We start from the raw sequence: 13,589 nt of genomic DNA on the forward strand, positions 1-13,589 counted from the left end.
ACACAAGGAGGAGAACTAAAAAGAACATTAAGAGCTTAACATTTGTTTCCCTCTGGATGATTTTTTGATACATTTCTGCCTAGAAATGTTCCCAGTGTCCCAGTTAAACCCTTCCTGCCCAGCACTGCCCCTGCCCCACCTCACACAAGGAGCTCTGTGAGGTTTCTGAGGTGGAGCTCTCTCACCTGACACAGGGGAGCAGTGACCAGTGTCAGTGACACCCCTGGGGTTTGGATGACCAAACTGATGCCGTGAATGACCCTTCCCCCCAAAAACAGGACTTCGAGCCACGTTAGTGTAGGGTAAGATAAAAAGTAAAGGTCCTCTAATAACACAGGGCCTACAGCCCACAGGAATACAGGATGACATGCATGTGTCCCAGTTCTTGTTTCCATGGCTTTTATAATAAGATCCCTCCAATCATTGCTTTACACATTTCTCAGTCCAGCCCCAGTCCCACCCCTGGTCCAACCCCCTGGAATTGGGTCTGGGGTCGTCAGGACCCTCTGTCTTCATCAGCTCTTCTTCCTCAGGCACACAAAGGTCTCTTGGAGCTCATCCAATTCTGGCTTTTGGGTCACTCTGACCTGTGTTTATGTTTCATTCTGTGGGCCTTCTGATATCTTTCAGCTCTTTACCTTGGAAAGGAGTCTAAACAAGATTAATTAACTAAAGGAATTTGAGCTCCCTGTTCTGGGACAGGGGTAGTGATAGAAAGGCATTAAACTTAAACTGTTAGAAATATTAACCCTCTAAAAATCTACAACTACTGTGTTCCTAAAATCTACAAAATGTGAAAATCAGAACAAAAACCCTTTCGGCATCAAGTCCTTCCTTTAGAAACAGACAAAACTCAAAAATTTTGTCTGGATTCTACTACTTAAACTTAGCATTACACTAAAAAGATAAACAAAAACTATAGTATTAAATCTTACAGCTAGCTATAATGCAAAACACTAATGATAAACATAACTAAAGAGTTGGTTAGGTTCAGTAACCATGAAGTTGGTTTGTGGAAACTTTGCAAGAGTTACTTGATTTGTAGTACTACATGAGACAAACTCTGGACTTTTCTGAAGTTGCAATAGCATCTGAGATCTGATTTTGGATAATTTCAATGACAGTGTTTTTCTATTGACTTACTTTTAGAGATGGAATCTCCAGGTCTCTGGAATTTCATAGGACTTTCCAAAGTTTGTTTCACTCATCAAAATGCCAATTAGGGCTAATTGCTTTCCATCAATTGCTGGTATTTGAATACAAATACAGCAGTCAGTTTTTGAAGGATTTTAGATATGTGACAAGGGTCACACGCAAGTTTTGATTTCAAATTTCAGCTAAATTCATAATGCAAATTTAGCAATTTTTTGGCATTTTGGCTAAAGCCAAATGCAATTACAAATTTTAGTTCCAAACTTAATTCATGGTTAGTAGCAATGCAAACAATACATACAAAAAGTAATTTAAGAAAGTAATAGTCTCTGTTGCCCTTGTTCTAGGGGCAGAGGACTTCTGTCCTGCAGTAAGTCCAGGAAACCTGCTATGCAAAGAAAGCAGTTTACTTTGTCTTTTAGGATGACATCAGGTTGTTAATCTTTGAAGTGGTCCTGGAGTCTGTATCACAGGGGTACAGTTCTGTCTTTCACTGTGGTGTAATTAGTTGACAGTACTTGAGATGACTCTAGTCAGCATGCAGATGTCAGTGTCCCATCTTTCAACAGTTCTCAGTCTGGAACAGGAATGTCCAATTTCATGGGCTTCTGGAGTTTCTGCAAAGTAAAAGGAAATCTAGACCATTTAATAATTTTGCAAACTAACTTTTCTTATGTGAATATGAGGAATAAATGAAACAGTTGTTTCTCTGCCTTAGCTATAGGCAAGGCTTGGGTATGTAAGATGTCTTATGTCTCTCGTATCTCTTCACAAATTTTGCTAATTTGAGTTTTAGGAGTGTGCAATTTTGCAAATCTCAGGCAATTTTAAAGGAATCTCGAATTTGAGAATTCTCGCATTTTGACAATACAAAAAGCAGATTCAGCTTTTATAACATGAAGGGGTTGACTGCTAGCCAGGAATGCACAGGCCCATCAGGAGCTTTCCACTACCAAGCTGTGTCTGGAGTTTCTGCAACACCAAACATCATCTTGGCACTACTAATTGCTCCTCACAGCGTGCTTGCATTCTCTGAGTGTATTTCAGGCCCTATCGAGGTCAGACCATCCTGCCACAGCCTGCCTTGACCACAGTCAGTCCTCTCCACCTCACGGAGTAGCTGTGCAGGAGCTTCTTGCCTCCGTGTATAAAAGCATTTTCACTGCCAAATTGTATATGTTAGCATGTTAAATAACAATGGCATCTTCACATATTGTGAGCCATAATACGGGTCTCTAAAAGATCATTTTGCTGAAAGAAATCCAAGAGACATAAGAGCATGAAAAAGTTTTCAGGACAAGACTGAAATTCACTTAATTAGGCTAAAATAGGGTACAAGCATCACTTAGATGGCTTAAACAAGCTATTCAGCTAGGATGTTACCAGTTCATTTCAAAGATTGCAGGCTTAGATGTACCTCAATGTTCATGAGACAGTCTACTAAATCAGTTCTTTTAATTCTTCAGCTGCACTGTTGTGACTAGCTGCTTGCTTTCTTGTCTTGTAACACAGGACACACAGAACTTGTTTCGTTTCTCTTTTGCGAGGCTCAGTGCTTCACACACTGTAACAGACACTAGATGATAAGACGTTAGAGACAAACTCAAAATAAACAAACTTGAAGTTACAATCATACAACCTCCTGTGTAGAATTTTCAAATCAGGTTTAGAGAAATTTCTCTTACATGTAACAGCAATTAAAGAGAAGATACAGTTGTTCTACACAATGCTTGCAAAATGATGTTTTCATCAACTTTGCTCTCAGATTGGATTCTTGAGAGGCATGTCCTTCAGGTCTGGTGGTGACAGACTTCTTGGTTGTCTGCAAATAATCATATTCTAAAAGCATATGGTTAGTTCATAATAAAGACAAAAATACATAGGTGGCAACTATTAATTGATTTTGCACCAGTATGATACTGGTCCTAGTTTTTAGCAGCCTTAGAGCTATGCTGAGACAGACATGCTACAAGCTGGAGCAGCTCAGAGCAACCTCAGAACACAGAGACTACCACAGAAAGCTGTGGTTTTGCTTTGCCAATCTGTCTCGGTGTATCAGGTGTTGAGGCTTCTCTAAAACTGGAAATGAGAAAATTGCAAACACAGACAGAATCTTTAAGCTTAAGATAGAGATTCCTTAAACTTAAATTGGTGCTTTAACATTCATCTCAGTTGGAAAGAACTGAGTTTGTTCAGGCAGCTTGTAACACAGTGACACTATCACTCTTTTGCTCCCCCCTTTTCGGTCTTGGTGGCAGGGGTAGAGGGAAAATGCTGGAAATGCTCTCGGGGGTAGAGGAACTCACCCCCCCTTTTCCTGCAATTAGAAAATTTGCACACTTGGGCAAGGCAGTTGAGATGATCAGGCTGCCTGCCTGCTTGCTGGGGAGTCCTGTATTCCAGGACAAGGTGTTTAAATTCTCTGCTTGCTCGCCGAAGCAGGTAGGGATTGTTAGCGACAGGGATAGAAAGGAAAGGGTCACACACGGCCCTCCCGCTGTCGGTCTGGGCAAGGTCTCAGCTGTAGGTATTGACCCTGGGTCTATGCTGGCATCTGCTATTGCTGTAGCACTGGCTTTGAGCACAGCTTCTTTGGTCCTTTTTGTCGGGGCCATGCTGGCTCTTAAGGGAATGGTCCCGTCCCTGATGGCCCTTGGGCTGGCCTCTGTTGCTTTAGAAACCGAGGCGTCTGGAGCCGCTGCCGGTGTTGCCCCCGGCTCTGGGCCTGCCGTGCAGTGCCGCCCACCCGGCTCTTTGCCCGCTTCGCTCGCTGCTCCAAGGGAAGCAACGCTGACAGGAGTTAGTTCTACGGTCCCAGGGGTGGAACTCCCCGGGATCGGGGGTCCTGGACAGTGTTCTAGTCCTTTTCTTCCCCAAAAGCTACTCATGCTTTTTTTACAAGGAGTTTCAATAGCAACATTCTCTGCTCTATCTCTAGTGAGGGAGCACAAGGAAAAGTTTCTTTTCCTTGCTTTCCCAGGAGAAGGCAAAGATGAAGATGCCTTCCTCCCTCTGGGTCCACTTTGGCCCAGCTTTGCTCTTAACTCTTCATTATAAAGATGACACAAAGCCTCCTCTCCAACCGCAGACAAAAGGCAAACTAGCACTGATTTTTCTCTCTCTCCACCACGAACAAGGGAAGGGAAAGCAGGAAGGAGACCATGTCTCTCTGCTCCTGTGCCTTTTGCAATCTCGGTGTCAGAAGCGGCTCTCTCCACCCTGCCTCTCTGCAGAGCACACACTGGCTGCCGGGCAGGGGCAGAGCTGGCCACGTCGCCTGTCCCTGCCTTTGCATGGTCACGAACGGCAGAGGCGAGAGATGGAGGAAGGGACGGTGCTGGCTCCCCCTTCCCGCTATTCCCTGCGGTCTCTGCTAAAGCCCCCTTCGCCCTCCTTTCTGCCACCGCAGCTGCTGAAGGGTCAGCAAAGCCAGTGCCTGCTCTGTTCTCAGCAGCGGGAGAGCCCAGCACGGAGGACCAGCCCACGGCCAAGCGAGACTGATCTTGCTCTTGCTGCAGCTGCCTTTCCGTCACAAGCACCTCCTTTCCACTGGTACGTTCAGGACCTTTTGCTGCTCTAGCTGCCCAAGGAAAAGCTGCGTTTGCCTGGCCAGCAAGCCCTGCTTGTTCATCTCCCGGTCCCGGGAATGTGTGTGCTGCCTTCCCCGTACGCGCTCTATCTGCGTGCTTGGCTACTGCCCTTCTGCAGGCACTCTCACAGCTGCTGGCTCTGCCGATGTCCAAGGCCAACCCTGCTGTGCCTGGCCCCTCTCTGCTGGCTCTGCTCGCCACTCCAGGTGGAGCGATGCTGGCAGAGGTCAATTTCACGGCTCTGGTGGAACCTGCTCCTGGCTGTCCTGGGACAGCTGCTATGCCAAGCTTTGCTTCTCCAGGGGGTTCTGCTTGCGCTGCATGTGCGCTTGTCTCAGCGTCCCCGGGAGCAGCCTCAGTGTATCCCCGCACCTGCGGGACAACCTCAGTGCATCCCTGTATCCGCCGGGACAGCCTCCTGGGGGGCTCTGGGGGTCCCGGCCCGTTTCCGGAGTTTTCTCCTTCCCAGGAGCTGCTGGACTTCTGGTTACTCATTTGTTTACAGGGGGTCTCTATGGCAACTCTCCCTACTCCCTCTCTGATAGGGGAACGCAGAGAAAACACCTTCCTCTTTGCCTCCTCAGGAGGTGGCAAAGGTACTTTCTTTCTCAAGGGAACGGAAACATTCCCTCTCTCTCCCTTTGGGAACACAGACCTTTCATGGTCTTTAAAAGAAAAGTAAGTTAGAAAGTTGAGATTATTGCTTTTGTTAATCTCCCAGGCTAAGACTAGCCTTGAATCCATGCAGCTGTGCCACAGCCACGCTTGTCTTGGCTTCTCCCAGCCCAGCTCCCTGAGCTCAGAGACAGCCGCTCCATCCCAGAAACTCAGCTTTGCCTTAGCCTTTTCACCAGGCTGGCTCCAGCTTATCTTTGCTTTTTGTTCTTCACTACAGAGGTGCTGATATAAATCCTCTTTTTCAACAACAGACAAGATGCAAACCACTGCTTCATTAAAACACGAAACTGACAGCTCTCTCACACAGCTATGAATGGGGGAAGGAAAGGCAGGAAGGAGACTGTTCTCTACAATCCTGGTGTTATCTTCTGCTTTGGTCTCCCTGTTATTCTGTACCGGACAAGCTGGATGCCGAGAAATGGCAGTGTCTGCTGCTCTTCCCTCGCTTGTCTCTGCCTCTGCATAGCTGGAAACGCCAGAGGTGGGGAAAGGGGGAAGGGAGGGTGCTGCCTCCCCCTGTACAGCTCGGGCCGACTGATGGGAAGAGGGAAATGAGCCTGCTGCTTCCCGCCCCACGCTGCTCTCTGCAACATTCCTTCTGACCACCCTTTTCAGGGCTGCCTTATCAGTGACTGTGCTTGCCAGAGCAACCTCGGGAAAGCTACCGGTGCCTCCCTGCTCTGTATATTTGATCTCTTCCCACCGTTTCTCTTTTCGTAACACTTGCCTTCTCAAAGATGTTTCGGGGCTTGTTAGATGCTTCCATTTCTGCAAAACCAAAGCTAGAGGGGACTCCACTGGAGTCTCCTCTTCCATGGATTGCATACAACCCATGCTGACAAGTTACAGGCAAGGGAAAAAAACTTTTCAGCACCCAGATTTGAACTGCTGGCCTCAGGAATACCAAGCAAGCTCACTCCTCCAAGTGCTATGTTACCGCTTCAGGCTAAGACAGAGTGATGTAATCCCAGAGAGATATTCCTCTCCTTTCCAGCTGCATTCAGCTAACATGAAACCCCTGAGCACTCTGCTTTGCCCTTCCCGAAGCAACAAGGGACCAAACCGTCCCTCACCCAGGCAAAACACCCTTTTGCCCACCAGGCTGAGAAACTGACTGGCCAGATCAGCTATACCTCCCAGCCCAACGTATTCCCAGTTCCAGGGAAAAACCTTCCCTTAGTTTGCTAGCAAAAATACCCAAAGGAACTGCTCCTTTTATCTCACCCAGTTGTTAGGAGTTTCAAAGGTCACTGAAGGAATCCTCCAAAATGTGCCGGCAGTAGAGAATTCCCGCAGGATGAAACTTCTTGCTCTGGAGTCCCTCGTGGTTCCAGGGTGCTGGATTCTCTGATTCCACCTTTCGCTCGCCAAACTGATGCCGTGAATGACCCTTCCCCCCAAAAACAGGACTTCGAGCCACGTTAGTGTAGGGTAAGATAAAAAGTAAAGGTCCTTTAATAACACAGGGCCTACAGCCCACAGGAATACAGGATGACATGCATGTGTCTTAGTTCTTCTTTCCATGGCTTTTATAATAAGATCCCTCCAATCATTGCTTTACACATTTCTCAGTCCAGCCCCAGTCCCACCCCTGGTCCAACCCCCTGGAATTGGGTCTGGGGTCGTCAGGACCCTCTGTCTTCATCAGCTCTTCTTCCTCAGGCACACAAAGGTCTCTTGGAGCTTATCCAATTCTGGCTTTTGGGTTACTCTGACCTATGTTTATGTTTCATTCTGTAGGCCTTCTGATATCCTTCAGCTCTTTACCTTGGAAAGGAGTCTAAACAAGATTAATTAACTAAAGGAATTTGCGCTCCCTGTTCTGGGACAGGGGAAGTGATAGAAAGGCATTAAACTTAAACTGTTAGAAATATTAACCCTCTAAAAATCTACAACTACTGTGTTCCTAAAATCTACAAAATGTGAAAATCAGAACAAAAACCCTTTCGGCATCACAGTAATGCAAAGACCCATCAGGTCCAGCCCCATAGAAAAGGAAAGTCATATTTCTTATGCTGTGTGTACAGAAGGCAGTAGGTGTTGGGTTGTGCCTCAGAACACTCAAGCAGATCTGATCAAGTGCACCCACGAGCCAAGGCAAACACTGAGCAGAGTGAGGGGCAGTGAGTGGGGGCCTGACATGCAGAAGGAGCAGATTGCTGGGGGAGGAACTGCCTTTCCTGTGCCATGACCAGGGCACATCCCACTGCAGGAAAAGCCCCAGGCCAGCCCCAGCACACTGAAGGCCACGGGCACAACTGCAGAGTGACTTGGTGGCACCTCTGCCAGGGAGAGCCTGAAACCCCAAATGCATCTTGGCAGCAGCAGGTCCTGCCAGTCCATGGCCAGGAGCCCTCCCTTGCCAGCCCAGCCTGGTGGGCAGCACTGCAGAGCTGCTGGTTAAGGGTGTTCTTTCTTGCTGGGCTCTGCAAAGCCACTTCTGCTACAGGAGCCTCATGGGGAAGCAATTGGGCCCCAGCAACTTGGAGACAAGATATTAATCAAAACCTGCTCATGCTGTTGCCAAACCCCTCTGAAATGATTGGGGTAATAAAACCCCCTAACACTGCATGTTTGGTGTTAGAAAGGAAGGCATCACTTTATTCCCATTCTCTGTGTGTGTGTCCAACAGAAATCCTTTCACACAGACACCAATGCATCACAAAGAAATCAATGTTCATTGGTTCTAAATGACATAATTTTATTGAACTAATTTTGAAATAATATTGAATTAATTTTTATCTTCTATTTGTTATGGACTTCTCCCTCTCTGTGCTAATTAGTCCATATTTTTAGTCTTTTTCTCCTGTTTGGGACTTTCCATCACATCTACTAAGTCCTTGTTAGCCATCTTCTTTATCTACTGGTTTCTGCAAATGTCCTTGTGATCCATAAATTCTGCATTCCAGATGTCCAACATCGACAGTACATCTTTCTATCCCAGGCTTTGTTCATCAAAGCATATCAAGGTTGACTTAACAAAACTTAGAGAATTAGTACTTTTCCCAAGCTGTGTTCTCACAGTGGTAGGTTAAATTCTGCTGAGTGCTGGCTGAAAGAGATTTAAGGCCCAACACACAACTTGTCATTAATTCAAGCAGTTCATTAAAAGGCTAATTAAAACCATTATGAAATTAGAAAAGTTATTTCCTACAATCTGAGCAGAGACCAGACAGGGGCAGAGGGAAGGGGAGGCCAGGCATGGGGGATATGGCTGGAATGTGATGGTTGTGAGGTCACTTCCACTGCAGCAGCCTGGGTGGCCCTCAGGAGACATTCTGGCCAGGGAGCATTGTGAGGTCATCCAGCACATCAGGAAACCCACACAAAAGAAATTCCATCTGGGGGAGGAGAAGGAGTGGGGCAGGTGGGAGAGCCCCCCCAGGTTCTGATTCTGGGGGCAGCTCTGTCACACAACCCCACCAACCCTGGCAGGCAGGAAGGCAGCCTGGGCTTGTGGCCACCCTGCTCTGCACTGGCCCTGAAACTGCGGAAAAACCTTTTCCTCATGTCCAGGTTGAACATTCCCTGTTTCTCCCAACACCCCTTGCCTTTCATCCTCTTCACATGCCAGCTCCAGCCAAACCTTCCCTCCCTCAAAGAACCAAGTCCCCCTATTTAATTTTTTATTTTGCCAACTGTCCTTGCTGTCACCTCCTGGCGGTGGCTTCATGGCCCCTGTCACAGCCAGTCCTGGCCCTGCACTGACCCAGCTCTGCTGCCCCACAGATGCTGCATCAGGAAGGGAAGGTCCATGGGGAGGGAAATGCACAGGAACTCATCCTGGAAGGGACCTCGGGAGGGTTCTGGGACAAACCAAAACACAGTGAGTGGGGAAAGGGAGACAAGGATGGGCTGTTTGTGTGCTCTGCCATGTCAGGAGAAGATGTAGAGCTCCAGAGACACCCAGACAATGTGGATCCCTCAGGGGATGATCTCAGACAGCGGCTCCCAGGCCTCTGCCAGTCACTGGTTACTCTGGTTTGATGGTCACAGGTGGTTGCACCCACTCACCCACACACCCACCAGTCTGGGCCCCCAAAGAACACAAGACCTTATGGTCTGTGCCTCCAACTCCAGTGGCAGGCACTTGGATCTCCCTCCAAACCCAGAGCACAGAGATGCCCTGTCCCAGAAGTTTCTGACAATGGAGGGATTAGGAAAATGGAACAGACTGTGGGATCAATTTCAGGGCACAGCCAGGGAAAGGCACTGAGCAGTCACCTGTTTGCACATGATCAGCTCTTTCATCACCTTTTCTATTTTCTCATGTCTGTTCCTCCACAAATGACTTTGGTCATTTCCTGGACATCCCATGGCAAGTCTTGTACAGTCCCTAAATGCACTTTCTGGCTGCCCATCCTCAGTCTCAGGACCTGAGTGAGAAAACCCCCAACCTCAGCTGCAAGGCCATCCTGGGGGGCTGTCACTGATCACTTGGGGAGCCTTTCATGCAGAGATGTTGGAAATCTCTATTAGTTCCTTTATAACTTTTGAGTTTTGAAAGGTTCCTCCAAAGTCATTGAAATTCATGTCCCTAAAAGGACAATTTTTTCATTTTCATAAAATGTTGGGGATTAGGTCACATTAAAATGACAACATGGTGCATGTCAGTATATGCAACCCTGTGGAGAAGGTGTTGGGCATATAAGAATAAAAGACTAAAAAACTGTTTGGATTGGAAGAGACCTAAACCAGACACTAGTCCAAGGACCTTTGCATTAGCCACGGACACCTTCCACAAGTTCAGGCTGTACAAAATTCCCAAACTTGGACAGATCCAGGGATGGGGTTTCCAGTTACTTAATAAGCTGGCCCAGGTTCCTGCCACCCTCAGCACAAAATATTTCTTCCTGACATCCAATGGAAATCTCCTTTCATTCAGTACCAGTTCCTGTGCCTTGTTCTGCCAATACAACCCTTGGCCAAAAGTGTCCCTGTGTCTTTCCTGCAATAAGAGCACAACATTTTCATGGCTAAATACCAGAGATATCGTATGAAGGGGTTTGGAAGCCTCCAAGCCCTGGGCCCAGCGTGGTGGAGACTGAGGAAAGAACCAGAGAAGCCTGAGAGGCCTTGAAGGGAAAGTGGGGAGGTCCAGACTGCACACAAGGAGAAAGGAATTTCTGCCCAAGGGAAGTGCTGTGGTGCAACACATCCCCCTGAAGGAGTCTGGATCAGTCCAAGGCTTTGTGCTCCAAGGCAGAGCCAGGGAGGAGGGAGAGATGTCAGTGCAGGAAGGGGCCAGCGAGGTGGGGCAGCCGGGGGATGCCGACAGCCTGCAGGGAAAGGGGCAGGGCATGGACACCGTAGGACAGCCTGGGCTGGAGAGGAGACAGGGATGTGCAGAAGCTGAAAGGCCCCAAGAGAGCCAAGTTGTGCAGGCCTTTGGCCATGGCTGCTGTGTGTGCCCCTGATGGCATGAGGAGACAAGTGAGCCTTGCAGCCCTGGGGCCTCATTGCCTCCTTGTCCCTGCTCAGCAGCCTGGGAGGTGCCACCCCATCCTCCTGCCCTTGGCATTGCACATCCCACATCCCAGTGCCCCAGGAAGAGCTCAGAGCAATGGGGAAGAGACAGGATCTCTCTTCCCAGGGCTGGGTGTCATGGCTGTGACCTTTGGGTTAATGAAATGCTTCTTACTTTCCTCAGCATCAGAGTGACCTTTCTTTCCTAGTCCATATTTGTCATCATTGTCTCTTTGTTTTCTAACTGGAATCTGGGGACACTTTCTCAGTTATGTCCCTCAGAGGGACCCATTAACTACAAAAGAAACCTTAAAGTTTGATTCTGACTTGGGTTTCTCATGAGGTTCCTGCACCTTTCCTCAGGGTCTGATGTTCAGGGACTCGGCACCAACCCCCCCAGAGGGCCATTAAATGCCCTGGGCTGTTGCTGTGCTGCTGAGCTGGGCCGGGCTCCTGGCACACAGGGAGCTCCTGGCAAGCGGGCAGCGCTGCAGAGAGACAGCTCTGCCCAGGAGCAGCTCCTGTGCACAGCCCAGCAGGGCTCAGGGCACTGCCTGCACACACCCAGGGCAGAAAAGCAGGGCAGAGAGAGGTTACACACAGTCTGGACTGTGATGAAAGTTGAGAGGAAGATCCACAGAAGAGGAATCTTTCCAGGCTTTCAGAAGGTAAGTTTGCATGAAGGGCAATGTATGTGCAGTCTGTGGGAAGATCTCCCAATGCTGGCACATCCCACAGCCTGGGGGGTCTCTAATGTGGGATATCACAGTTTCTCTGGTGCTGAAGAGGAGGACGGGCTGCAAAGCAGGAACTCTCTGCTGCACCATCCCTGGGACATCCCAGCAGGGTTTCCTTCCCCCAGGGATGGCTGCAGGGTTTGAATCCAGGCTGTGCCACCCAGGCTGCCCCAAACTGTCCTGCAGAGCAGGGTCCTGCAGCCCAGGGTGCTGTGCCAGGGCAGGAGCTCTGCCACCTGCCAGGGGCAGCTCTCAGCTGGTCTGGGGAGCTCCCTCAGTGCTCGGGGAGAGGCTGTGGGTGGAAAGAGCAAACCCTGGCAGGGCAGGGGAGAAGAGGTTTCTTCTGCTGTCAAGTGAGAGTTTCATAGGTGAGGACTGCTTATAGAACCACAGCACTGCAGGATATTTTCCAGGGGATACTTCAAGGACAACGTGAAAGGAGGGATTTCTAGCAAGCTCTCGAGCCACATGCCTGCTGGTTTGTCATGCAGAGGGAACTCTGAGGAGCTGCACAGGGGCTGAGAACTATCCGGCATTGTTGGTGTCTGGGAGGTGGCACAGCTGGCTCAGGGTGACACTGCCCTGAGTGCCCACCTGGTTCTGCCCTGGCTTCTCCCAGCCGGACCCTCAGTGTGCATTTCCTTTTTCCTCAACTTGCTCATGTTACTGGGGTTGTTTCCTCTTTCTCTCAGTCAGGCTCACTGGGAATGGGAGTTCAAGCTACAGAGAAAATCACTGATCCTGTGATCCCCCACAGGCAGGTGGGTCCCTGGCAATGAGACATTCCAATTTTCCTCTGACCTGTAGGGCTGTCAGTAGTGAATTCTGTGTGCCTGGAGAATGAGGTGTGTTTCCCAGAATCAAACCCCATTGTCAGGACACTTGGCTCTTCTCTGAGATGTCCTTCCAAGCTGGGAGCTGCTCTCAAGAATGCAAATTATCTTCATAGCACAATTGTGTTATCTGAAATCCCCAGTGCAGAGGGGCAGAGATGCTCTGCCCATCCCAGGAAATGCTGTTGGGTTGGTGAGATGAGCCACGTGTGTCCTTGAGACCTTGAGCCAGGCTGAGAAATTGAGTGGTCTGTGATGGAACTCTCTGCTCTCAACAGTGTCTCGTGGCATTTCAGACAAAAATGGGAGTGTGATCAGTCTGTCTGAAGAAGGTCCAAGTCCAGGTCAGCTGGAAGAAGGCAAAGGGACAGAGCAACTCCCCTCACTCTGCATTAAGCCACAGACATCGTCCTGTTTGGGAAGCCCTGCTCTGCTCTTCCTCAGGGCAGCATAAATACTGAGGGGTTCTGACATCCAGGAAAACTCCACAGGGAAGATGAGGGGAGTCAGAAACAAAACACCCAAACCTCTGAAACTGTCTTCTGGAATCCTGAAATATTCTCAAAAATGGGAGTGCAGATGCCCATGAGAACTTTTGCTTCAGGAGCAGTTTCATCTGACACAGCTGAACACCAGGATGGGCCCTGCCCCCACCATGGCCATGACCCCCCTGGAGCAGAGCAGGGCTGACCCTCACAGCCAGTGGGCAGAGGGGCTGCTCCTCGTGGGAAATGTAGTGAGCACCAAGCAGGGCTCCAGCCATGGATATGAAGCAGTTTCCTGAGAAAGGAAAAGTGGGGAGTGTGAGCAGAAGGGAAAGGGGTATTGGGACATGGCTGTAATTATTCTCAGAAATATCTCATCTGATTTGTCACTGTTATTTCCTCCTTGGACAGTGCCCCACCTCCAGAAGCAGCAAATGCCCAACAGCAGCTCCATCAGCCAGTTCCTCCTCCTGCCATTGGCAGACACGCGGCAGCTGCAGCTCCTGCACTTGTGGCTCTTCCTGGGCATCTCCCTGGCTGCCCTCCTGGGCAACGGCCTCATCATCAGCGCCATAGCCTGCGACCACCACCTGCACACCCCCATGCACTTCTTCCTGCTCAACCTGTCCCTCACAGACCTGGGCTGGA

The 13,589-nt window shown here is 49.1% G+C and overlaps 2 protein-coding genes across 2 annotated transcripts in view; one reads left to right on the forward strand and one right to left on the reverse strand.

Annotated features, from left to right (window-relative positions):
• LOC139673811 (zinc finger protein 850-like) overlaps positions 1 to 13,589 on the reverse strand; it is a 685,564-nt gene that overhangs the window by 117,435 nt on the left and 554,540 nt on the right. The gene's annotated exons all lie outside the window — the stretch shown is intronic.
• The window catches only part of LOC139674242 (olfactory receptor 14J1-like), a 232,700-nt gene that overhangs the window by 20,368 nt on the left and 198,743 nt on the right, over positions 1 to 13,589 (forward strand). The gene's annotated exons all lie outside the window — the stretch shown is intronic.

Source organism: Pithys albifrons, chromosome 7, assembly GCF_047495875.1.
Source record: "Pithys albifrons albifrons isolate INPA30051 chromosome 7, PitAlb_v1, whole genome shotgun sequence".
In the NCBI taxonomy this organism is placed as follows: Eukaryota; Metazoa; Chordata; class Aves; order Passeriformes; family Thamnophilidae; genus Pithys; species Pithys albifrons.